A 26,125-nucleotide genomic window follows, 5' to 3' on the forward strand; every position below is an offset into this window, starting at 1 on the left:
CTGAAGCTCGAGACCTTCCAACAGTACAACAGCCCTAAACATACACCTGGAGCTACAATTAAAGGGCTTATATCCATGCATCTTATTGTATTTAGGATGGCCTAGTCAAAGCCCTGACCTAGATCCCATAGGCAATTTGGGGCATTTACTGCTGCTCACAGATGGTCTCCATCCGTCTGACTGAGCTTGAGGTGTTTAGCAAAAAAAGAAAGGTGAAAAATCTCACATCCCCAAACAGATTTATTCACAAAAACACTGATTTGTAAAGTAAATTGAATTAACTTCCTTCCACTGAACTTCTACATCCAACATTCTGCTACTCTATCGCACAAAATCCCAAGTGAAATACACCAAAGTTTGTGGCTATGGTAAGAAGAAAACCAAGGGAAATGAATAATCACAGAAGGCACAGAACATAATCTAAGACAAATCTTGTCTCAGAGGCTTTCATCCAGACCCTGGATCCTCCCAATGCCGACAGCTAAAGTCCGTACAGAAACTGGACCTTAATGCTGTTTGGTATCCTTAAGTTAATGCCGTCCAATATGATTACCGAGAGCTGCCCTTCCGGTCCCACCAGGGTGGCCGCTGAGCGCTGACTGGCCTATTGTGTCAGTCTGTGGAAACCCAAGCTGATATAGGCGTCGCTGACCACCCATCAGCAAACCAACTGACCTAAATACTGTGCAACATCTGTGGGGGCAGAGCAGAAGGATGCTGGCAGTCTGTGTGTGTGTGTGTGTGTGTGTGTGTGTGTGTGTGTGTGTGTGTGTGTGTGCAGGCCCAGCACGCCGGCCTGGAAATCTTTCTTGACAACGACAGTGTCAGAATAACAAAATCTCCCAGCCGGTGGCGGGGCGAGGAATCTCTCAATGTCACCCCTACTCGGGAAGAGCTGAACGGGCTTTTTTTTTTTTTTATTGCGAACAAATTCACAGCAAACGCCCAGCTGAGAAATTAAAAGCAAGAAGGAGCAGCCGGGAAGCATCACAAACGCTTTCTTTTTTCTCCCTCCCCTCCCTCCCCTCCCTCCTGCTCCCCGCGATGCTGTGGCTACGCAGCAGTTGACAGGATGCATTAGAGAATCCCTTAGTGAAGGGTGACTGACCTAAACATGTGACCTAAGTGCTGCCCTAGTTCTGAGAGTGCCACATGAGATCAAGACCATTTCACTCATCTGCACTTTGTAACTGGCCCCAGACCAGCAATGCTTTGCCTTTAAAGGATGACCTACAGTACAGCCCCCCCCCCCTCCCCTCCCTTCCTTCTTTTGCAACAGCGAGGACAGCTTTGACAGAGTGAACGTTACTGGGGCAACTCGTTTTCCCACACGCAAGCTAACATCAGTGGGACATCAGTGAAACTTGGAAGAGGTGGGAGGGTTTGGGCTGGGTGGGGGATGTGGAGGTGGGTGGGTGGGTGGGGGGGGGTATTCATGAAGGGCAGTGGTGTACACTCCCTCTTACTCTACCTCACACACACACATCGCCCTGTCACAAAATCCTGCACACTCGAGGAAGGACTTGTTCCATACCAGCAAGCACATACTCATCTCACGCTTCACTGCCCTCATTCACATCAAAAGCGCATGCTCATTATATCCAATACACACACACACACAAACACACACACACACACACACACACACACACACACACACACACACACACACACACACGCACACACACACACACACACACACACAAACAAGCCCAGCGATTAGGCTCAGTGGCAGATCCAGCAAGACTGCTGCCCAGGGCGAGCCCCTCCTTCTTCGCCTGATGGCCAGAGCACCACCGTCGGCCAACAAGAGTCAGATTTTTCTGTAACATTGGCAAACAGAGCAAAAGGATTCATAAATCTAAAAAACCCCCCAAAAAAACAACAACAAAAAAAACCAAAAAAAAAAAAACCCAGGGCATTTACAGAATGTATGTTTAGTGTTAAAATCTTGATTTCAGGTTTGGGGGGGGGGGTTTCAAAGTGGGGGCCCAGAGGCCGTTTGCGCCCTTGGGAAGGATTTTGTGTGGCTCTCGCCCGCAATCCAAAAGCGGTCCAGGTTTCGGTCCATCGCCGCAGGGGGTTGATGGAGATGAACCGCAGAGAAGATTTAAAGGCAAGATTTTCACTGATAAATTAAAGCCGTCCGAAACTTGAGAACATAAGATGACGTTTCTGTTTCACATTGACCAAATTGTTTGGCTTTCATTGTAAGTAATTTCCTGCTAAGAAGGAACACAAACATCCAGAAAATGAATTATTATGAATAGAAAATAAAGGAAAATGTAGGAGCCCACAAGTCCTTTCAACTTGACTATTCTGGCAATTACTAATCACATATTTTTAATTTCATAGTAAGAAAGACCGCAGAGATCAAATGTAATTGTTACAGCAAACAGGGCATCAAACATCCAGCGAATTCATTATTAATCTTTTTTTTATTTTTAATTAATACAATCCAAGAGTACTTTCAGCTTGACATTTTCTGCTGAGTGGCATAAAGTTGGGACACATGTTGGCCTTGGAAGTTGTGATATTGTACCAGAGCTGATCAAATGCAGTCCTGATTTAATTTAGCACAGAACAGGAGCCTGAATCAGACACCGACTGCATTAGCTAGTCGGGACGCACAGGAATCATTTTAACAGTGTTTACTCTGTGCACAGCACTTCATTTATTTATTTATTTATTTGTTTTTGCCAAGAGCTCGTTACGCAATGGTGCCCTGCACAGATACGGGCTGTATTAACAACCACCACTGATTAGGCTTGATCTGCCTCGACTCCTTCCATAAAGGTTTAACAAACACATAAATATTTCCCATAAACGCAGCTGCTTATGAATCGGCTATTCCACCGACTGCATTTCTTCTTTTTTCCGCATCGTAAAATAAAAAGTGGCTGGAGGGAGAACCTGTCCGTCACTGGGAAAAAATAACGAGAAGAGGATGAGATTTTGACCTAGAGCTGATCAAACACAGTCAAGATTTAATTGAGAGACGAGTAGGAATCAGATACCAACTTCATTAGCCAGACAAGGTGTGGAGAAAGGCTGTGCACGACACAGGGTGGCACCCGCTCCCTGATAACAGTAAGGCTGGATGTGGATTCAAATGTCAGGAATCGACTTGATTCTGATTTTCAAAATTTAGACTCGATTCTTTTCAATCCATTCTGATCTCAAATTGGATTGCTGGTATTAAAAACATTTTTTAGCTTTTACCTGAAGAAACATGACTGTGTAATTATGTGAGATATTGATACTAGTATTATATTAGCATTCAGCTGCAAATTAATAAAGTAATGGTAGTTAATTGCGTCTTCAAGGACCCAACCCTCTTCCTGAATGTTGAGATAATTGCTTTCACAAACATGCTGAGGGTCAGAATAACCAATAAGACCCAGGGTAGAAAACAGAGGATGTCTGAGATACATACAGCTGCGATTTGGACTAACCTGGTGCATTATTAAAAATATGACATTAAAAAGTCACCTCCCGCAGTGGAGTGGGGGTAGGAAGTGCCAGCTCACACTTTAAATTCACAATGGAAAATGCATTTTTTTTAAAAAAAATCTTTAGGAAATAATATGAGAATCAATTCAAAGTTGGAATATGGATTTTTTTTAACACAATTTTAGATAAAGGTGATATAATCTGTAGAATATTTTTCTTTCCAAGTGCTTGTCCTGCCCCTTGACACAATGGCACCCTGGGCGAAGAGCCAGCTCACCCAGATTTTAACCACCACTGATGACTCCTCCTCTAAAGGTTTAACACAGATGAGAATAATTTATCCCAAAAGCAGCTGTTCGTGAATCGATTAGTTCAGCGAGTGCATTTCCTTTTTCCTTTTCTTTTTTTTTCTCCCTTTTCTTTTGCTGTAAAATAGCTGCTTGAAATTGACTCAAGGCAGAATCTGCCACACACAGAGAAGCGATGAGAAGAGACAGCTCTGATTCAAGCAGATGGTTCCTTGCAGCAACTAACAGCTGGATTCATGCTTCCTCTTCACAGAGACATTGTTTGACATTACGATCATCAAACAGAGCTGTTCCCCTCCGCTGTGTTATTCCGATATTGGTATGCAAAGGCGGCCCACACGGGCAGGAGGAGGAGTGGACGGCGTGATGAGAGGATAGGGCTCCGACGTGATGAGAGGGCTGAGGGCAGTCAGTCGGTCGGTCGGTCTGGACGGTTTTGGCACAGAGGCAGCGGATTCCATTTCCATGCCAATCTGCCTTGTCTCTTTCTGAATCAGACTTGACCTTCACAGGCTGATGACTCCAGAGGCCTGGGACCAGGCAGACGCTTTCTGCCTAGAACCAGACACACACACACACACACACACACACGCACACTGGTATGTTGAAGAGAAATGGGAAAAACATTTCCCCCCAACGTGCACTCAGCCGTCGGTGTTCTTGCACACGCGCGCGTTGGTCTGGCAGCGCGTGCGTGTGCGTGCGTGCTCATGAAATCTAAAAGACAGGGGAAGGAACTCTCTGGCTTGATTTACAGTAAAAGGGGAGTGATGCAGAGGACTGAAACGGGACCAGATCGTCTTCAGAGAGCCAACCCCTCCATGCAGATGGCTCTGTTTTTCATCTTCCCCCCCTCATGAGATCTCATTTTCTGTGCTCTGTTCAGCAATTTGAAAGAATTTTTTTTTCTTCTTCCCCCAACCATTTGTGTTTGTCTCCATAAAATACCAGCAGATACCCTTTCAACAAAGCAAATAACAAACAAAACAAACGAGTCTCTGTAGGTCTCCCCACTCCCCACCTACTTTTAGGATCTACTGTGCTGCTTTGTGAACGTATACATATGTGCCTGTTTCTTCAACTTCTTCACATTACAACCACAAACTTCAGTGTTTTCTGTAAACACCTCCTTCGGCAGACCAATTCAAAATGATGCACGATTGCGAAGCAAAAGAAAACTAACCCCTGATTTTTAATGTTACAAATAAAAATGTGGCATACATTTGTAATCAGCTATGTACTATGTGTTTTTGGGGATTCTCCACCTGTTTTGCTCATATTTCTGCCCATTCTCTGAAGAATAACCGAAGCCTGGTGAGACTGTGTGAGGAATCACTTGCAAACATAAATTATTGAGATTTGGCACACAGTCCCTGGAGATCGATTTGGCAGTTCTAAAACACAAATATGCTTTGATCTAAGCCATGCCATTGAAACGCTGGCTGCATTTTTAGGGTCGTTGTCCTTCTGGAAGGCAAGGCAAGTTTATTTATAAAGCACTTTTCAGTAACAAGACGATTCAATGTGCTGTACATACAAAAAAAAGAAAAGAAAAGATTACAGAGACAGAGGGAAAACGTTACAGAGGAAAGCACATTGCAGTGCAACAGCAGCAGGTTAAGCTATAAGACAAGTTGGACTACAAACTTCAACATTAACATTTAAAGGCAGCTCTAAATAAATAGGTTTTGAACCTTGATTTAAAGGAACCCAGAGTTTCAGCACTGTTACAGTCCTCTGGGAGTTTGTTCCAGATAAGTGGAGCATAAAAACTAAAAGTGACTTCTCCATGTTTGGTTCTGGTTCTAGGTATGCAAAATAGACTTGAGTCAGAAGACCTTAGAGGTCGGTAGGGTTGATACATTGATAACAAGTCTGTGATGTATTTAGGTGCATCAGTGATTTATAGACTAACAGAAGTATTTTAAAATCTATTCTCAGATACAGGGAGCCAGTGTAATGACTTTAGAACTGGGGTGATGTGCTCTACTTTCTTAGTCTTGGTGAGGATGCAGGCAGCAGCGTTCTGGATCAGCTGCAGCTGTCTGATCCACTTTTTAGGCAGACCTGTGAAAACACCGTTGCAGTGATCGATTCAACTAAAAATAAACGCATGGATTAATTTTTTTCCAGATCCTTCTGAGACATTAGTCATTTAATCCTGGAAATGTTCTTCAGGTGATAGAAAGCCGACCTTGTAACTGTCTTTAGATGCTTTTGGAGGTTCAGGTCTGAGTCCATCACTACACCCAGATTTCGGGTCTGATCAGCTGAAGCTGTGTGCTAACTTTTAATTGCTCCTCTATCGGTCCACAAATTATTACTTAAGTTTAGTTTTTATTCAATTGAAGAAAATTTTGGCACATCCATGCATTGATTTCTTCTAGGCATTTACTCAGTGATTGAATAGGTTCATAATTACCTGGTGACATGGTGATGTAGAGCTGTGTGTCGTCTGCATAGGTATGATAATTTGTGTTTTTTGTTTTAATGATCTAGAGGGAGCATGTAGATATTGAAAAAGAAGGGACCGAGGATGGACCCTTGGGGAACCCCACATGTGATTTTTGTGGTCTCTGATGTAAAGTTGCCTACTGACACAAAAAAGTCCCTGTTCTTTAAGTAGGATTTAAACCAATTCAGTGATGTACCAGAAAGGCCGGCCCAGTTTTCCAGGTGCTCTAACAGAATGGAGTGATCGACAGTATTGAACGCTGCACTGAGGTCCAATAATACCAGCCTTTTGGTTCTTCCACAGTCTGCATTTATATGGATGTCATTAAACACCTTAACAAGGGCAGTCTCTGTACTGTGGTGAACACGGAAACCTGACTGGAAAACCTCAAAGAGGCTGGTCATTGTTAAGAAGGTATCTAGCTGTTCTCCACAGAGATGTTTTCTTCCCAGAAACAACCTTGAAAAGTGAACCTTTACTCCAGTCTGACAACTTTTGCTACCTCTAACAGGTTCTCTTCCATGGTTCCCATGTTTTTAGCTCAATCCTCTTCCCCTTCATCTCTGACCAGCTTCCTTGTCTCTGGTAAAGAGAACCATTCGTGACACATTTTCTCTCATCTGGTTAGATCACCTTCTTGGACATCTTTCCTGGGTCCTCTATGTGGCTTGTATCAAACGGTAAATAGGACTTTTCTTGGCTTTCCTCTTGCCGGTCTTGCATATTGTGGGTGGCACAACTAAAAGTTGCACATTCTCCAACCTGAGGTATGGATCTCTGCAGCTCCTCTAGAGTTACCCTGGGCCTCTGATTATTGCTCTTCTTGCACAACCTGCCAGTTTAGGTGGGATGCAATGTCTTGGTAAGTTTGTTGATGTGCCATACTCCTTTTAATATTTTATAATGCTGCTTTACATTTCACCACAGCCTTGTTCCAGACCTGTCTGCTGTGCTCTATGGTGTTCAAGAAGCTGTTTGTTCGCTAATGTTCTCTTGCAAACTTCTGAGGCCTTCGCAGAATACATTAATATAATATTAAATGAAACTCAGGCAGGCTCAATTTACTAATTGCTGATTTCTGGAGTTAAATTGGTTGAACTGGATTTAATTTAAGGTATCAGAGAAGTTGTTGTATATTAATCTCTGCTAAAAGACATTGAAGTCCGTAGTTGCAATGTGACAAAATGTGTGTCTTTGCAAGGCACCGTAAAAGAATTTGGGGTCTCTGCCTCCCTTGTGTTTCTGCTTAAAAGCCAGACTAAAATAGACCTTTACAAGTCTTCTAATGAAAGTGACTCCGGGCCCTCCGGTTAATTGACCACCTTTAATAAGTGGCGAACAGCGGTGGTCATTAGACTGGGGGTTGCTATGGGTCACTGCAGGAGTGAGACAAAGAAAGAAAGAAGGAAGGAGTGAAAGGAGAAAGGAGAGAAGGAAAAACACCAAACATGTAGGCAATAAAAAAAGCATAAATCCTCCTTGTTCTGAGGTCTGCGCCGTTTTTTTTTCTTCGTTTTTCCATTTTTTTGCACGCACGGGACAGCACGCAGGCATTTGTTGCCGTGCGCGGGAGGGGAGAACCTGCCCTGACACGTTTTCCATGCAACACAAAGCGGCGGCCATTTGGCCGCTAATAATTTCATAATTTTCCTCTCCACCTAGAGCTGCTTTCACATCACGTCTCCACCAACATCATGGCAGCTGTTTGTGCTTCTTCATTGACCGAATTTAGAGTGAGAGCCGAGCAAAATGGAAACACATGCCCTCCGTTTTTGCATGAGCCCACCGAGCTGTCTGTGATTTTTCGATCCTCCCTTATAATTTGGAAACCGTGGGTGCTAAATGACCACAATCATCTAGTCTGTCATCGCTGATAGGGGAAGAGATTTCTGCTTTTCACGAGGCACGGATGATCATGGAAACCTCCGCGAAGGCATGCATTTTCTCCTGATGACCCCATTTGGGAGGTATATTGCAAACAAACCCCGCCGTCCTTGTCTTTTATTATGTGGGCCGCATGTGCAGCCGCTCCTCGAGGCTGAGCGCGGACCGGCTCGCGCGTGTGCACGTGCGAACCCGAGCCCTCCGTGTTATTGAACTGAAATTGAGCCCACTGCACATTTCCTTAGAGTATTGATTTAATCAACTGAATATCATGTTGAGGGCCGTTTCATCTGATGCAACACACACCACGGCCGGCAGAAACGAAGCGATCCATCTCCATTTAGCCAGACAGACCCTTGTAGTCTAAACACGGAACCATTACGCATGGTTTAACATGGACACTTTGACCTCTGGGAGGTGGCAAGGCCAATGACATCATTAGAGGAGTCAGCCTGTGTGGCGGAGCAAGACTAATTGCTATCAGACCTCAATCACAACTAATAACTGCTCGGATTTGTTTCGATACTCATATTATCCACTTTTAATATCCTAAAAGATTTGTCGGTGTTGTCTTAATGACACAGGAAGGAGCTTCTTGAAAGCTCATTTTGGTTTGTTGCTACAACAGCTCTGAGGATGTCTTTATCCTGAGGCTCTGTTAGTCCATCGACAGGTACCTGAGTTCACAAAATAGCTGGAGGGTGATTTCCCAATCGCAGATAAAGCCCAGACTCAAAATCCCTTTCAAAGCAGCCTCTCATCTTGGGATGCTTTGAAGCCCGGGAGAGGAGAGCTTGGAAAATCAGCACACGGGGACAGATATCCTCCAAGGCCTGAGGTTTATCCTTTTTCGACCCTGAAGTCTGGCCTAGACGCTGCGGTTCGAGCCGGCGTCCTGTCGCACCAACCTGGGCTCGCCGGGGAGGCGCCACACGCGGCCTCGCCCATCGCAGCTTTGTCAACGGCCTCGCTGGACCGTGAACGGAGGTAGACCACTCTGGAATGTCGGCAGAGCCGGCCTCAACCTTAGATGGGCCAGCACACGGATGAGCACAGGCAAAGACACACATGAGAGCCGAGGTAACATGATCCAATGATACAGGAGCTGGCTCGGTGTGCGGGTAACTGCCTTATCTCCTTCTGGCCGCGCTCCTCTTTCCTCTCAACATTCTTTCAGGTATTTGGCCGAGACCTTTTCTCTTTGTCTGCCCTTTTCAAAGACCTGCTTTATGCGGGGAGCCCTCCAGACGTAGTGCTGCAATCTCTTTACTGCCTCCCCCCCCCCACCCAGGTCTATTTTTTCTGACCACACATCCACAGGACCAACTTACCTTGCTTTCTGTCTCACCTCCAAACAGTCACATACATCGAACTCTACTCTACTCTAATTTCTTCGCACTATCCCACCGCAGAATTTAACATATAATGGTATCTGGGCTCTGGTTGCTGCAACATCCCAAAGGAATGCGTTAAAACTAAATGTGTGATAAAGAGGAAATGTGAATTAATGATGAACAATTAAAGGGGCCTAGACACTTATCTATTAGTGAGCTACTGGTGCAGAAATTTGTAAAGTCACAGTACACGACAAGGCCCCTTCAAGTACTTTCCAATTAACAGAAATGTTAATTCAGGTGTCCCACCACATTGTTTTTCCAGTCTTCTGTGCTGCTGGCCTTCTTCGTGTGTCTGATCAATTTCTTCCATTTGTTTTCCATTTGGATCTTCATTTGAATCTTTTCTTTTTACTTTGTACGTTATCAGGCACCGTTTACTAGCCACCACTAAGAAGAAGGACTAGATGGCGGGTCACTGCTCCCTGAATCTGTGTGTGTGGAGACGATGCAACATCAAAATCCTCACTGCTACCCTTCAGCCAAACGACCAGGTGGACAATGGAGTACTTCTGGATCCTGACGTTGGAGATTATGAAGAAACATTTGCTGTTCTGCATTGCTCCCATCTCTTAGGGAGCAGTGCAGCTACTGAGGAGCGATCTGGGGCTAAGGGTCTTGCTTAAAGACCCATAGTGGCAGTTTTTGAACTGGATACTTGCAGCCTTCTTAGAATGCAAACTCGCGGCTCTAACCACTAGGCCACCATTCCCCATGTTGCCCCTTTCCAGCGACTCGCCAGTCAGCCTCTGATGGTCAGCGGTAATGTCTTGGCTTGCATATTCTCAATAGTCTCGGTTGGCTCCAATTCCAGGAAGAAGATTTCAAAAGTCAGGGTTTTAGATGAAGATCCGCATGAAATACTTCAAATGCAGGAACACATAGAGGTCGGACTCCCTCTGGATGTCGTGGTGCAATAGAGTGTGACCATCTTGCATCTGCTTACCCTCAAAGATCAGCCTCGGCCGGTCAGGGGAAATGCTTTCTTACTTCAGGAGCTAGGCCTGGACTTTCTACTTGCTTTTACCATAGGCTCATCCTCTACCATTAAGCGCCTTTACAAAGACTTCCGTGTTTGCCCGATTGCTCTTCGTCATCCAATGCATCAGTTTGAAGACAGCAAATGCAGCTCCCCTGACGCCTCTGAGGAACAGAGATACCTTTACAATTTAAATCCATTAGTTTCCTGCCTGCTTTCCTTGTCACCGATTTCTTACAAGCAACTTTTATCTTTCTCCTTTATGCATCCATGGCAAAATTGACATGACTTGGTTGCAAACAAACGCAATCAAAAGCAAATTAAATTGCAGAATATATTCCAATTTACTGTTTATGTTTTTTCAAAAAGGTTTTATTTTTCAGCGCATGCAAAACACAGTACATGGCCCTGGTTGGTAATATCATTTCAGATGTTCTTTGACATGAAACGCTCTGGTTGGAGCGTTTTCTTATTATTTGGTGGGGGATATGTGAATTCCTTCCTTCCCCCGTTTGTGAGCTAGTAGATGTTTGATGGCTCTTCCACATTTGCTTCCAAATCTTAAAAGGATATTTTAATATGTATTTCTTCCCATCGTTTTTCTTTGATATGTTCAGTTGAAAGAGAGGTTTTCCCTGACAATGGCTTCTAAAATGCATATGAGACTTAACAACTTTTCATCATGTGCTTTATTTGACACCAGAGACGTGGTTAGTGATGGGGTGCATGTTTACCATCGGGTTGCATCACTCCACTTTTAATACCCTGCAAGCGTTTTGGGAGCTGGCAAGACCAATTGCTGTGGTTTTGAAAGTGAAATGTTTTCCCATTCTTGCTTAATATAGAGCTAAGCTTTTCAAGGGCTCCTTTGTTGAATTTCTTTGTTTCATAACGGGTAAAATGTATTCAGGGGATGACAGCTCTGGACGGCAGGTGGGCCATTTTATCACCTACGCCGCTTTATTAAACAGTGATGCTGCGGTAATATCTGCAGATTGAGGTTTTCTTTCATCTTTCTAAGGTTCTCCCTAGGAAAAATAATACCTCGGCTGTGATGATATGCATATTTATGCTTAACATGCCATGTGCACTAATCAATGAGTCCTCCATTTGATGCATCCTCTCAGGCTATTTGTTCACCTTCAAGAATATAAACGGTTCTAGTATTTTGTTGACTGCAGCCGCTGCAGCAAACAGGGCGTGTTTTGTGTATCTAAGATGAATGGCGTTTTGGCTCCACGTTTTCTAAAATGTGTTTTCAAATTTAAAGCGCGTTGAAAAAAAAGTGTTCACACTCTGAACCTTTCCACACTTTGTTATGATTTTTTTGTGCTAGCCCAACACAAAATCACCAAATGGTGCGTAAAATGCTGAAAACGTGGAGCGCTTTTATATCCAGACCTCTTTTATTCTGATACGCCCGAATAAAACACAGTAAGACCAATGCAAACCAAGAAGTCACTTAATTAGTGAATATTGTCCATCAGAGTTTAGTTTTGGTAAAAAATGTAAAGCAGGGTTGGTTTATAAAATAATACCTTACTGAAACATATCAAGAGAACCTTGCTTTGTATCCACATCATCTTCCGTAAGCACATTTCTCACTCGCTGGTCGATTTAACAAAGTCACCAGGTTGGGCATATAAACAAAATCCGAGGGTGAAAAAAAGGTCATCATCACATCATGTCTAAAATGCAGCTTTTGTGCAACGCCAGGCCATAACAACAGACACCATTCTGGCAGTTCCCATGCAGTTATTCTCATGACCCCTGTAGGTCTTACATTCTTGAGATTTGATTATGGGTCATAATTCCTTGTGTGAGGAGGGGGAAAAAAAAGGAACCTTTATTTCATTTGGTGAAAGGAGGACAGTCTTGCATTGTTGCACCCAGATACCACCATGAACCATAGCTGTTCTTAAGAGGTTGTGTTGTGGCCTAGTTTGTCTTGTCTTTGGTCAGGAGAAAGCTCCATCCCTGATTTCAGTGGGAAACAAAATTCAATACTTTATTGGCAATAGCATTGTGCTGTTCACCCTGGGCCCGCTGATACAAGAGAACGGTTACTGCCTTTGCACTGGACACCAAGAAGGTACTAAAGGCCACTTTGCTGCTCAACTGCTGTCAAATGAACCTAAACAGTCGTTCGCCCCTGTATTGAAAAAGCAATTCTCCCTCTCAGTTCTTACTTTTCAAATTAGTTCTGCCTGATAAGTGATCCGCAGCAAAACTTTACTTTTGACCTCTGCCCTTCCTCAACAGAGGCAATGTTATTGGATATTAAGAGCATTTCGACCATAAGTACACAGAACCTAAATGCCCCAAGGGCTTTTTCCGAACGAGCTAACAGATTATTTCAGCACTGGCTCTTCTCCCTTTCCTCTGTGGTTTGAGGTAAAGAGTAGATTAGCCAAATTAAATCTGTTTAAGTGTGAAACAGAACTCCTCGCTGCAGCGATGCGGCTGCCGTGGCGGTACAAAGCTGTACCTTTGGAGCCTGTGGAGCTGACTCCATAGAATCACTCCATTGCCTGCTTAGGTGGTTGAAAACAGTAGATTATTTGCCGTTACTTCATGGCATTGTATGGTTAGGATTAAAATGAGGAAACTTCCCACTAAAACCTTTGCTTGATCTTATAAATGTACTCCATAAATCTTCACAAGATTGATTGTTTGCTGAACGATTTCCAGGACCTGAAGGCTGGATAGAGGAAGGTGATGCAAAGGGAAAATAAAAATCATGCCCGTTGTGTGCCAAATAGTTTTAAACAAACACTTCTAGTGAATTGCAAAATTTAACCTCTCAGTTCTTATATATATATATATATATATATATATATATATATATATATATGTATATAGTCAAGCAATTAATACCCTGCTCGTTGTGAAGTTTCACATCTAAACACTGATGCGACATTAAACCAACCGTTGAATCCTTGACTGATTCTAGCACACAATAACACACTCAACTCACCTACAGAAGACAAGGCACATGATCTAAACCTTCACACCAACATCCTTTAACCATCTGTTGGGTCATTGTGATTGCTACATTTTGAATATCTCCCCTATTGAGCACAAACCTTTATGAATCAATTAGCTAATGAGGTCAGGATAGGCAGGATTGGTAAAATCTTTGACCCATAGGCATTTGAAGAGTCTTGATCTTGATAAACAAAACTTTTTTAACACAACAATTTCAAATTTGATATCAATGCTGAGAAAAACGCTCAATACCATTTTCGCACATTACGCCTTTGAAGGGATTGTGTTCTTTCTAATAGACTAGCAAAGTTGTATTGAGGATTGGTTACATAACATTGGTCACACTATAACAGTGTTTTAATGTCTTTATGACTTCAAAAGCAATAGGCAGTAGGCATGTCAAGGGCCATTTGGATAAAATACATATATATTAACTTGAACGATTGGTTTCCTGTGCAGCAAAACAGTACAGACGGTAAAACTTTATAAAAGTATTTTTTGATGGTGGTATGTACCTTTCACCAGTGTTTTTAACTGTGTGAACATGGATGTGATGCATGCACATGTTTTCAGGAACAGCCGTTTTCAGTTTCAGTGTTTTTGTTAAGCTTGCGTCATATTTTCTTCGACGACCTTCTGGAGTTGTTAACTTCGGATGCCGTTCCTGCTGGCTAGTTTCTGGTTGATGCTTGTCAGCTTCAACTTACGTCTTAACGAAAAGAAATACAAAAATGCGGTAGGAGTGGTTTTGGTCTGTTGCCTCTTCACCGTTTAGCTCCTGTGTAGTTTTGGTCGTGTACCAAATGAAAGTCTGGAGCTGTGGATGCCGGACGTTTCCTACCAACCAGGTGTCTATATGTGCCCACACCAGGGGGATGAATGGGGCTTTTAGCAAGTTGCTAATATGTAGACGGCTAACATAAACCTTTGATGTCCGGAAAGTTTCATTAAATTTGCCGTTATGAGAGCTTTTTATGGGAATATGAAATGTCTGAGTTGATATCGATTTAATCTTAAAAAAAAACATTAACTTTTTAGGCACTGGTCATGTTGAAAGATGATTACTTTGACAACCATAGTAGCAATTCCTGACATCGCCTTCAAAAGGTTGATTGCATTGATATGATCCTCAAGATTTATCTGTTTGGGTCAGTGTTGACAAAGTGTGTATGCTAACGCTGCTGGAGACTGCTATTGCCAGCCTCCGTGATCATTTGATCTAACATCACTGACAGCATCTGGAGGGCAGTGAAAATAGAAGTTTAACTGTGGTACCTCAAAATTGATGTCACGCAATCCTACCTTGTTATCTATAACCACAGGCATGAATGATGGACCTGGGACGTTACGTGCTTGCTTTGAAGGCACAGACGGCTCATGATTTGGCCAGATTGAATCCTGTGATGTCAGTGACAAAACGCTGTCTGCAGCGGGGGTTTGTGGCTGCGTCTTTATTGCAAAAACAATAATGGGAAAGGGTGCTAGAATAAACTTGAAAAAACGGTAGAATTAAAAAGATTTGCCGTACTAAAAAAGAAAAACACACACAAATAAAACAAGAAAACAATTGGCCTTTCATAAAGGTTCTGGAAATTTCCAAAGCAATAATTTTGTGCCAAAGCTCAAATTGGTTTTAATAATTACCAGGTTGTTAAGAAATATTTCCAGCCATGGCATGGAAACTAAAGTAGGGCCACCCATCACTCTTATCAAGGTTATGCTGTTTAGCAACTTTAGTTGGCAAGCAATGAGCAGCATGAATGTTGAACAGCCAAACTCTGACTGGCTGCCTGAGCAGAAGGCCCAGCTAATTACTCAGCTTCTTATACTATAGCAGAAAGGCTAACAGGTAAAAGAGTCCTGTTCAAAAGTTGAAAACTCTTACTGAAATTGGTTCAAAATTATTCTAAGTGAATCTATATTCTACACGCTATATGTCAAAATAGGGGAAAGAATGTCCTTATTATGACTGTAATGCAGTTGTTACATTATTCTAGAAGCAAGAGGACTGATTATTGCATTACTGCTTTAAATCTAAAAAAACATTATGTTACACATTATTGGTTTGGGTTAGCCACTTGAAATCGTTGGCCATTTTTAGGAGTGCATTAGCAGAACAAAGGGACGAGAGCCTGAGGAAGTCAGTCTGTCAAAAGTCAGAGAAGGGTGTTCTTCAGTTCACAGCATTGTCACAGATCACAGCAAGCCCCTTTTTTGCTTGATGTGGCATTTTCACCCGTAAAGAAACTGCTTTGGCTGAAGATGTCTTGTGTTGACGCCGGTCAGCGAGTCCACGTGAAGCCCAGCGGTCGGGGAGGGTTTACATTTCTAGTCTCAACTAGCACTTGAAGATGTTCCAGCCTCTGTAAAATCAGTCCGTAAAATCTTTTCAAAGTGTGGCCGGGCATTTTGTCGACTCAGCTTGACCAAGCAGAAACATGACCAACTTCCTCGCTGAACCCAGACAACCTTTTTGCAAACACGTGTAGCTCTGGCAAGACATCCCGGACCGAGAGTCTTTGCCTGGAGAGATTTCACCAGAGATACTTCCTGTAATGCTTTCAGAAGCTTGAAATAACAATCACAGCCTGTCAGCTGCAAACGAAAAGAATGTTTACTTTAGCGGCATGATTGCCTAATGTGGTCGTTTCACGGTGACTGGTCAAAGCATGTTAAGTGTGGGCCAACTGCGAAGATAAGACTGAAAAATGAAAAAAAAAAAAAGCAATGGCACATTTTCTTTTCTCTCAGTGCACTGAAAGCGGCTGCACGTCTGTTTTTATGCCTTCCACTGTTAAAATCTGAAACCCTGTGATTAGGTCCCAAAATCTTTTTTCTATGCACACTAGTTCACAAAGTTTGTGAGATAAAATAACAGATTTCTGGTCTTTTAATGCCTTTGATCAAATGTTTCAACAGTTCAGAAGTTGGGTACTATTCTCAATCAAATGTAAAGTGTGGGAGATTTATTTGAATATTCTGCAGTGCACAAGTCGTACACCAGCCATGTCCAAAGTGTTGCCCAGGGGCCATTTGTGGCCCCTGTAGTGATTTTGGATGCCCCCCTTCCCCCCAACTGCATTTCAAGAAAGATTTGGTCCACCAGCACATGTGCTAATGAAGATGGAAGATTTCAGTTTTTATTTAGGGCAGAATTATTACAGAAAAGTTAAAATCCCTAAACTGAAAATGTTAAGTACAACACAAAGTATTCATCTTAAACACACTTTTGACATTCTCTTTAATTTCATAGTAACGTATATCTAATGACATTTAGTTACTCAAATGCAGACTTTGGTGCATTAAAGTCTGCTTTGAATTCAGTTGTTAAAATTGGCCAATTACAGCAAGTGCTTTCAAAGAGTAACTGACCCATATACTGTTCTCATATTGCTAGACCAAAAACAGTAAAGTTTATTATTGTTGAAGAGTTAAATGAAATTATTCAAAATAATTTGCAAACTGGATCACCATCTTTTGATACAACAAATGAGCAAAACCTTTTTTTTTAATTTTGGATTTTCTACAAAAAAATCTGACTCATTTATTTATTTAAAATGTTTAACATTTATTACCCTAAACATGTATAGCCAGAGGTACAACATTTACAAGTTCATGTGTCAGAGTGGCCTAGTCAAAGTTCAGAGCTGGATCTAACTCTGAATCAGTGGCGAGACTGAAGGATTGCGGTCCAGAGACGCCATCCATCTGACATGATCTGAGCTTTAGCTATTTTACAAAGAAATATTGACAAAAATACTGATCTTTAGCGTTATAAAGCTGACAGAGACATGCACCAAGGTGGTTGTAAATTTTTTAAGATTTGTGTTTGAGAAATATTTTGAAATCATTTCCATTCCACCATTATGACCTTTGTTGTGTTTGTACATCACGTGAAATCCAACTATAACACATTAAGGTTTGTGACTGTAACGTGAGCAGATGAGAGAAAGTTGTTCTTTTTCAAAGCACCGTAGATATGACACTTGGTCGCAGGTCTGACATTCAGAAAGATCACTAACATTAGACTAATTGGACCTTTGATTTGGCCTCTTATTAAACCGACAGGTGGAGAGAGGATCTTGATATATACGGGGGCAGATTTCAATCAGTGTGCATCTACGAGGGCCGGCCAACAACTTCAGAATCCACTAAGCTAATCTGCCGTGGGATAACTGATCACACTTCATGGAACAATTGCACCCCGCAACCTACACAGATGCTCTTTCCTGAGGTGATCTATAGGCTTCTCTTCGTGCATGCTCCCATACGAGCACAATCAACACAATACCTGTGCAGCTTTTGGAGAGCTTTCGGACTAATCAGCTCTGACAAGTGGAACAAAACAATTTAATACAGAGCTGATTTCACATCTGAGCGGTTCGTCATTTACATAAGCTTTTCACAGTCTGCTCACTGAGCTGCAACAGGCATGTGGTGTGTGCCAAGAGAGACCGAAAAGGCTTGCTCCAAATATTCTGCCCCCTCTTTATCTGACCTCCCCAAGGAGAGTGCCCCGCATGCACGCACAGGCTCATTTGGGATACACGTGTGTGCAGAATTTTTTAATTTTTTTTTTATTCCTTTTTTGCCCGCAACCACCCTGTTTCCGTCTTGCACACACAAAGATAGGCATGCACGCATACACACACTTTTAGTGTCCTGTGGTTAGCAGAGAGAGGAAGCAGTGGCGCGTCTCTGTGCTGACTTAATGTCTTTTAACAGTTTGGCTCCAGGACCAAGGGTTGGTCAGAGATGAGCTAAAGCCAAAACTGGGCCTGATCATCTGTGACGGCAAGAAAAAACCTGAGGCGAAGTGGGTTTGCGTGTGCATGAGCGTGTAAGTGTGTGTGTGTGTGTGTGTGTGTGTGTGTGTGAGAGAGAGATGAGCTCCCTCACCGCCTCTCCTCTCAACCCCTCATTTTCTCCGTTTCAGTGTGTGTGCCCAGATGTGTGTGAGACCATTTGTTGGCGGAGGCTACAGGGGACAGAAACACCAGCAGACTGAATTATCCCGGACAAAGCCATTGACCTCGGCATTAAAGTGACAATGGAATATTTACAGCGCACGGAGCCAGTTCAGTCCACTACCCAATGTGCGGCGCATCAATATCCCGCAGAATGCTTGTAGCACACTGCAGAGGAAATTAGCCCACTGTACAGGCTTGCATGCGCATACAGTGCTGTGAAAAAAAAAAGGGTTTCTCCACATTACAGATTTCTAAATCTAGCTGGGCCTACGTGAAGCTAGAACTGCCTGTTTATCCATTAGTTCTCCTCTGGAGGAGGGCAGTGATCCAGAGCACAGCAGCCAGTCTATGTCTGAATTAAGCAAATACAAATTTTTTTTTTTTTTTTTTTGGAGGGGCTTAATTAAACTCCAGAATTATGATGAGATTGAGACGCCGTGGAAAGACCTTAAAGGCATACTATGCAACATTTTTCAGTTAATTAATGTGTTCCATACCGTTTTGGATTATTAAATGAGTCATTTCAGGTCGAACAAAGGTTTTCTCGGCCGCCCTGGTGGTCTGTAGGGGAAATACCGTACTTGCAATTGCAAGAGCCCTCGGCCCGCACACACAGGCTCAGAAGTCTCGTACAAGACCGCGAGAGTTGGTCTTGCTTTACGGCGAGAACTCCATGTATTTTTGCCCTGCCATTCACTATATGCACGTGCGAAAGCAACAAAGAACCGCGTGTTAACGTCAAATAAACATGCAGGCATATCAAGTTTTCTTTGTTATTATTATTATTATTTATTTTTTTGAATGTAGATAGTGCTGCGGGAAGCCTGATATTCATACTTTCACTGTGTTAGTCATTGTTTGTACTGCCGTTTTTTCGACTTTTCGTTGCGTTCGCCTGTCTACTAAGCTCAAAACAACCGCGCCTGGCCTGACGGAGAAACCAGAATAGCTGAGCATCTTTACGACAGTGCACTTTTACTTTCGCCCTCTGGGGGGAGACTCGCTGGAAAATCAACCCCGGTTGCATAGTATAACTTTAAACAAGGCCGCTCTTGATCAAAAACTCTCCAATGTGACTGAATGGAATATATTCTGCAAAGAAAGGAGCACCAAAATCTCTCCACAGTGAAGCAGAAGACTTGTTAATGCAAACGTTCGATGGCACTTTTTGCTGCTGGGGATGCTACGGCCATATATAACTTTCTCACCTTGGTCCTGGTTGGATTGGAAAAATACAACCAGAAATGAAGGAAAGCCTTTGAAAAAAACACTTTGTTTTTACTTATTATGTGATGTTAGCCTGATGGAAACATTTATTTAATGATCTGAAACATCTAAATGTGACAACAACAAAAAAACAACAACAACACAAAACAAAAGACAAAGAAATTTAAAATCAACACAAAAAACAGAGGAAACCAGTATGGGGAGAAATACCACTGTACCCCCTTCTACACGCACATCCAGACAGACTAGTCTACTTACTGGTGCTGGTTTGAAGGCAAAGCTGGAGGGTTTGGGAATAGAGCAGAGCAGAACGGGGACATAGCTGCCACTCTGCCTAGACAACAGACTGCAGAGGCCTCACCTCTCAGGTGGCCACCGTGTCACCTTGTCAGCTAATATCTGACACAGCAGAGCAGCTGCACCTCACCGGCGTTAATGCCGGCGGGGATTCGGTGGTGCAATTACACGAAGCCGGGTCCAAACCTGCTCGTGAACCTTCAGGAACGATTCGAGGTTCGCAGCCCCCGAAGGCTCGAGGTTACCCAGCTCCTACGGCTCAGCTCAGAAAAAAAAATCTGCATCGGATCAGGCAAACATGTCATTCGGTTTTCAAAAGTTCCACCCCGCCGGCTAACCGCTGCTCCGATCCCCCTCCGTATTCACAGCCAGTTAGATCATGCTCACAGGCACCACAGACCTCTCTCCCTCCTGTCTCAGTTTCACAGTCCAGAGCCGGGCGAAATAGCCAACATATGTTGGGAAAATAAATGCGGAGTGTGGAGGTCAAACCGTGGTCTTTGCACAGCTCTGTTCTCATTTAGTTAAGTACAGACCACCGCATACTTAGCTTGATTGTGAGACGCTTTCTACAGTTGCTCCTTTGCTCCTTTTTAAATATTTTATATCATCCGTAACTCGCAAGCTGTGGAAAATTAAGAGCACTTCCAACAGCTGTAATTTGAGAGAAGAAACAAGTCAGTGGAGTGCTGCATGTTGACAGTGATGTATTTACGCAGCACTGATTAGAAATGTACAAACTGCTATGTTACATGCATTAGAGGAGAAATAGAGCCTGATATATTGCACGTTGGCATACAGCGCTGCCGCGGAGTGCTGAAATACACAGAGCTGTGGTCCAGGACCGTCGTACGAGTGAGAGCGTTTCTTCGCGTTTTTTTGGCATTGAACGTGCTTTGCAAGAAGATGTATGACAAGGATCTGCAGTCTTTATGCAGCAGAACATCGTGGGTTAAACCATGACTTCCTTATGTTACAGCAATTAAAGAGGGGAATGTGGTGTTTTATCATGTGCAGTACAAAAGTTCTTTTCTGTGCACAAAATCTGCTGCCTGAGTAAGGAAATAGAAAAAATCCCCATGCCAAGCTATGCAAAAACGACCCAGATGAAAACCACTTGCAGTGTTCCCAGAATGTCACGGAGCCACAGAAGAAAAAAAAGAAAAAGAAAAAAAAAACAAGTAGACTGTCCAGATCTGGCAGGCTGTTTCTGAGCTGGCATTTTGCTCTGGTTATGGAGGTGTGGAATCATCGATCTCTCCACGGACGTGGCAGGTTGGTGCCTTTGTTTATTGAAAACTCAGAAAATGACTGCATCAGCCATTTTTAAAAGTTTGATAGTTTTGCCTATTACTTACAGTATATATATATTTTTTGTCAGGAGCACTCTGTCTCAAAGAATGGGGGAAGGACATCACGACAGAGGAAAAAGGTGACCTGGAACTAAAAGTGGCAAAAATATCAAGAACTACTAATATGGATGATTTCTGAGCTAGTCATACTGAATGGAATGCAATAAAATCCTGAAACGAGTTTATCTATGACAGGAGTCCTGGCACGCATGTTAGCTAGACTTGGTCCTCTAGCATGAGCAGAAAGAAGCAGCAGAGGTGGCTCCTGTATGACAGGATCCCTCTGCAAGCAAGCCCACTTTTCTGTTTCTCCATAACGTTTCAATTATGGTCCATGACTTTCTTTGAGTGCACGGTATGGGAACAATAAAACTGATGTAACACCCTGCACACATTTTATTTCTGAGCAGACAGTACGTAAGTTTAACAGATTAAACACACACATATAAATCTGTTAAATTCCACCCAATTTTCAGAACTGTAGTTACTAAACAAAAAGGAAATATATATGTATATATATGTATATATATATACATATATATATATATACATATATATATGTATATATATTCTGTGTTATGCTGCCATTTTAACAAAAAACTTTTAAATTTCCACCTGACAGCTACAGTTTAATTGTAGAGTTGCCGATTTTTCCAGAAGTTTCCCCAAGTCCCTTTTTGAGTGACTCTGTAACCTGCTCTTTCACTCTGGTCTTGTTTCTTTCTACTGAGGCCTTCCTCTTCTTCTTCTTATAAACTTGTGCACAGTTTGCTTCTTGCGTCTCTCAGCCATGTTCAAAGTATACGGAGAGAGCAGCGGAGCTACAATGAACGGCTAACACCGAAGCTAACAGGATACAGAAATGCTAAAAGTGTACATGCGCAGCTAGCAACCAGAAACTAACAAGGAACGTGAGCACTATGTGAGTGTGTCACAATGAGCGGCATGTAGGAAAACCAAAAGATAAAGCAATACCCCTGAAGCTTGAGGGACAGAGAGGGGGGTAAGGTCAGAACCAAACCTCTGACCAATTCCTACCATTCGGTCCAAATTACAGGATTGGTTAGAGCATTTACAGGCCTGCAGCTCTCACAGATTTTTTAACCTCCTTTTTCTGAATACATAATGTATTGACTACTTTCAGGATGGAAGGACCATTTTACCCGGTTTAACAAAAATTGTTTCTGAACAGGATTACCAACTACAACTTCAAATGTGCCGTTCACGTCCAAGTTCAACTTGCTAGCAAGTTTGAGTTTAGCATTTGTCTCTAAGTTACCTAAACTGGAGTCAAACATTAATTCTTGCTCTGACCCAGAAAATAAACCACAAGTCAAAAGACAAGTTGTTGCTTAACTAAGTTGTTGTATATATTAATTCACATTTGCAAACCAACAGCAACTCTGAAGTCTGTCATTGTTGTTGTTTGAGTTAGCGTATGCGCGTTAGCGTAGGTCTACTGTGGCTTGCATGCCCAAACACAGCAGTTTGTTGGCAGTTATGTGGATAGGAATGTGAAGATGACGACGTACCTTCATAGCTGTCAGACTTCTCCACTTTGGGAGCCAGTTTCAAATGTAGTTGGTTTTGCATTTGATATAGTTGACAATCTTTTTTGGCTTCGAGTTCTGGGGGTCACCTTATCTATTGGTTTTCCCCTATGCCAATCATTGTGACGCGCTCAGATAACGCAATGTGCGTGCACGCTCCTAGTTAGTTTCCTCTTGCTGCGCATTCGCACTTCTAGTGTTTATGTATCCAGTTACTTTTGGAGTTGGCTGTTCATTGTAGCTCTGCTGCTCTCGCCGTATACTTTGAAACTGGCTGAGAGTCGCAAGAAGAAAACCGTCTGACAAGTTTATGAGAAGATCCTCAGAAGAAAGAAATGAGACCAAAGTGTATTTGGGAGATTCTTTCATGCGATCACCCTGAGGAGAGCAAGAGCAGATAAGATGGTCTTGCGCAGTTACTCAAAAAGGGACTTGGGCCTTTCTTACTTACATTTCCGGAAAAATCTACCTTTAAATGCTAGTTAAAATGTTTACAATTTTGTTAAAAAAAAACGTTGCCAATTTTGAAAGAATTGACCGTTTATCAAGCATTGGATGTACAAACTAAAAAGCTTGATTAAAGTTTAAATAAAGCTAATGTCTAATATTCAATACACACCAAAACACCACTTTATAGTGTACCTCTGATAATTTCCCTTTTAATGGGTTTCAGGGAATATTTTAAACTGCACATAAAATGGAACTGAATGCATTCTGATGTCATACAAAGCAAACAAGCTGGTAGTCTTTGGAATCTGACAGTCTAACTTTTCAAAGTCTTTTTCATAAAAAAAATAACAGATGCCAACTCACAAATATTCATATTTAGTGGCAGAAAATAAATGTAAAGATTGCTTTGGCTCTGTATGTTGACATGATTATCAAAGAAAAGAACAGTACTCTCCCCACGAGGTGCGAGACTTTCTCCTAACGGTCGCATTAGAGGGAAAGCAAAAGCAGGGAGCAAATCCACAGGCGTGGGTACGAAGCAACAACAGAAGACAGATGAAAGAGTCCAGCTTGTCTGCTGTCCTTCATTAGGACTTGTCCGGGATGCAGCTGGATGTACTTACCTTTAATAGTGCTGATAATTAGCCCTGCCATTCTATATTCTCCTGACATAAACACACCGCCACTCACTCACCGCACACAAGCGCACACGCGCACTCGCCGCAGAGTTTATTACTTGGACGGGAATCATTATCGGGGATAATTTGAAAGCAATTTTGAGGCTCACCTATTACCTCTGTTTTGGTTCCTTCTGGTCATTAGCGGAGCTGTCAGGAAGATTGAATATTACACATTTCGAGGGGGGTCCCTGACTCCAGGTGTCAAGAGAGGTTAGGAGGAGCAGAGGAAAATGACAGAGCGGGGGCGCACACAGAGCCCCGGCCGATCCCGAGAACTGGACCTACGTCTGTGTTTCCAGCTGAAAAATGAGTTTGGTTTGTGATTTTCGCCCCGTTTGTGTTTCTATCTGTCGCCCGGGGGAGGCTGGGGAAGACTCAGGGCTGAGATAAATCAGAATTCTGCTCCTCGCTACTTGTTGTTGCTGTAGGAAGTTGAGCACGTCTCATCGCCATTTTTTCTCCCCCCCCCTTCTTCTTTTTATCATCCGGAGTGAGAGATTAATCACTGTTTCAGGTGATGTGCGGGGAGAGAGGGCTGCGGAATATCAATAAAGAGCCCAATTATGGATGTGAGGTGCGACCATTGTCTGTGGAAGTCTTCCTCTTTGTGGGATTAATTATGAGACTGCATTTTACCTGCTGATTTTATTAAACCCTTTCATGTCTCGGCTCCCATCTATTCTTTAAGGCATTAATATGCAGATCAAAAAGGAAGGAAGAGAGAAAAAAAAAAAGGGAGACTGATTTTCTCCGGCAAACAGCGAGGTCATGCTTCAAATTAGCATATTACTAATCTACATAAAACTGCTCCAAAGACATAGTCTTATTAGTGTCACAGCTCTGGGTGCAGTTTCACGTCGCCTAAACCGTGACAAGGCTGAGTGGGCTTGTTATTCTGAATGTAACACTATTAGCTTTACACCGGTACATTCCATGGTATGCACATGCATATATTTCAGCTAAATGACGCCGCGCTCATGGGCTGTGATTTACAGCTCCCGTATCAGATGTCGCTCCGTTGTAAACTTCGTCCCGCTCTGTCTGTTTCCGCTTAAAAAGTTTTTAACGGGTGAAACCAGAACAGAGAGCAGGAAGTCCCATTCACGGTTTTTATCACGTTACAACTTCAAACTTCAATGTGTTTTAACGGGATTTCGTGTCTTGGACCAACACAAAATTTTGAGGTGGAAGAAAAATTACTCCAAATAAAAAAAAAAAAAAAAGAAGGTGTTTCATGAATTTGTGTCATCGTTGTGATATCCTAAGATACTTGGTGGAAATGCATTTTGCTGCCATTACGGCTGCAATTCTCTCCCAGCCTTATGTTCTTGTCCAAATATACTCCAGCTCAGTTGAGTATGCTGTTCACAGAGAACGTCTGTGAACAGCATTGTTTCACGTTTTGCCAAAGATTCTCAAAAACATTTAAGTCTGGACTTTGACTGGGCCGTTCTGACACGTGGATATGTTTTCTTAGACTTAGACTTAGACAAACGTTATTGTCATTTTGTATGCACAGAGTGCGTACTGAACGAAATTTCATTTGCATACAGCTTAACAATTTCCGTGAATTGCAGTGGATTCCAGAATAAAGTAACTTTGCAGGATAATAAAATAACTTTGCAGGAAAATAAAGTAACTTTTCAGGATAATAAAATAACTTTGCAGGAAAATAAAGTAACTTTGCAGGATAATAAAATAACTTTGCAGGAAAATAAAGTAATTTTGCAGGATAATAAACTAACTTTCCAGGATAATGATGTAACTTTGCAGGATAAATACAGTAACTCTGCAGGATATAAAGTAACTTGCTGGATAATAAAGTAACTTTGCAGGAAAATAAAGTAACTTTGCAGGATAATAAAGTAACTTTGCAGGATAAATACAGTAACTTTGCAGGATATAAAGTAACTTGCTGGATAGTAAAGTAACTTTGCAGGAAAATAAAGTAACTTTGCAGGATAATAAAGTAACTTTGCAGGATAAATACAGTAACTTTGCAGGATATAAAGTAACTTGCTGGATAGTAAAGTAACTTTGCAGGATAAAAAAAGGAACTTTGCAGGACAGTTCCAGGATAAAGTACACAGTGATTTCACAGTACAGCAATTGAGATGTAAACAGTGCAGGACTCATGT

Source organism: Fundulus heteroclitus, chromosome 23 (assembly GCF_011125445.2).
Source record: "Fundulus heteroclitus isolate FHET01 chromosome 23, MU-UCD_Fhet_4.1, whole genome shotgun sequence".
NCBI classification, from domain to species: domain Eukaryota; kingdom Metazoa; phylum Chordata; class Actinopteri; order Cyprinodontiformes; family Fundulidae; genus Fundulus; species Fundulus heteroclitus.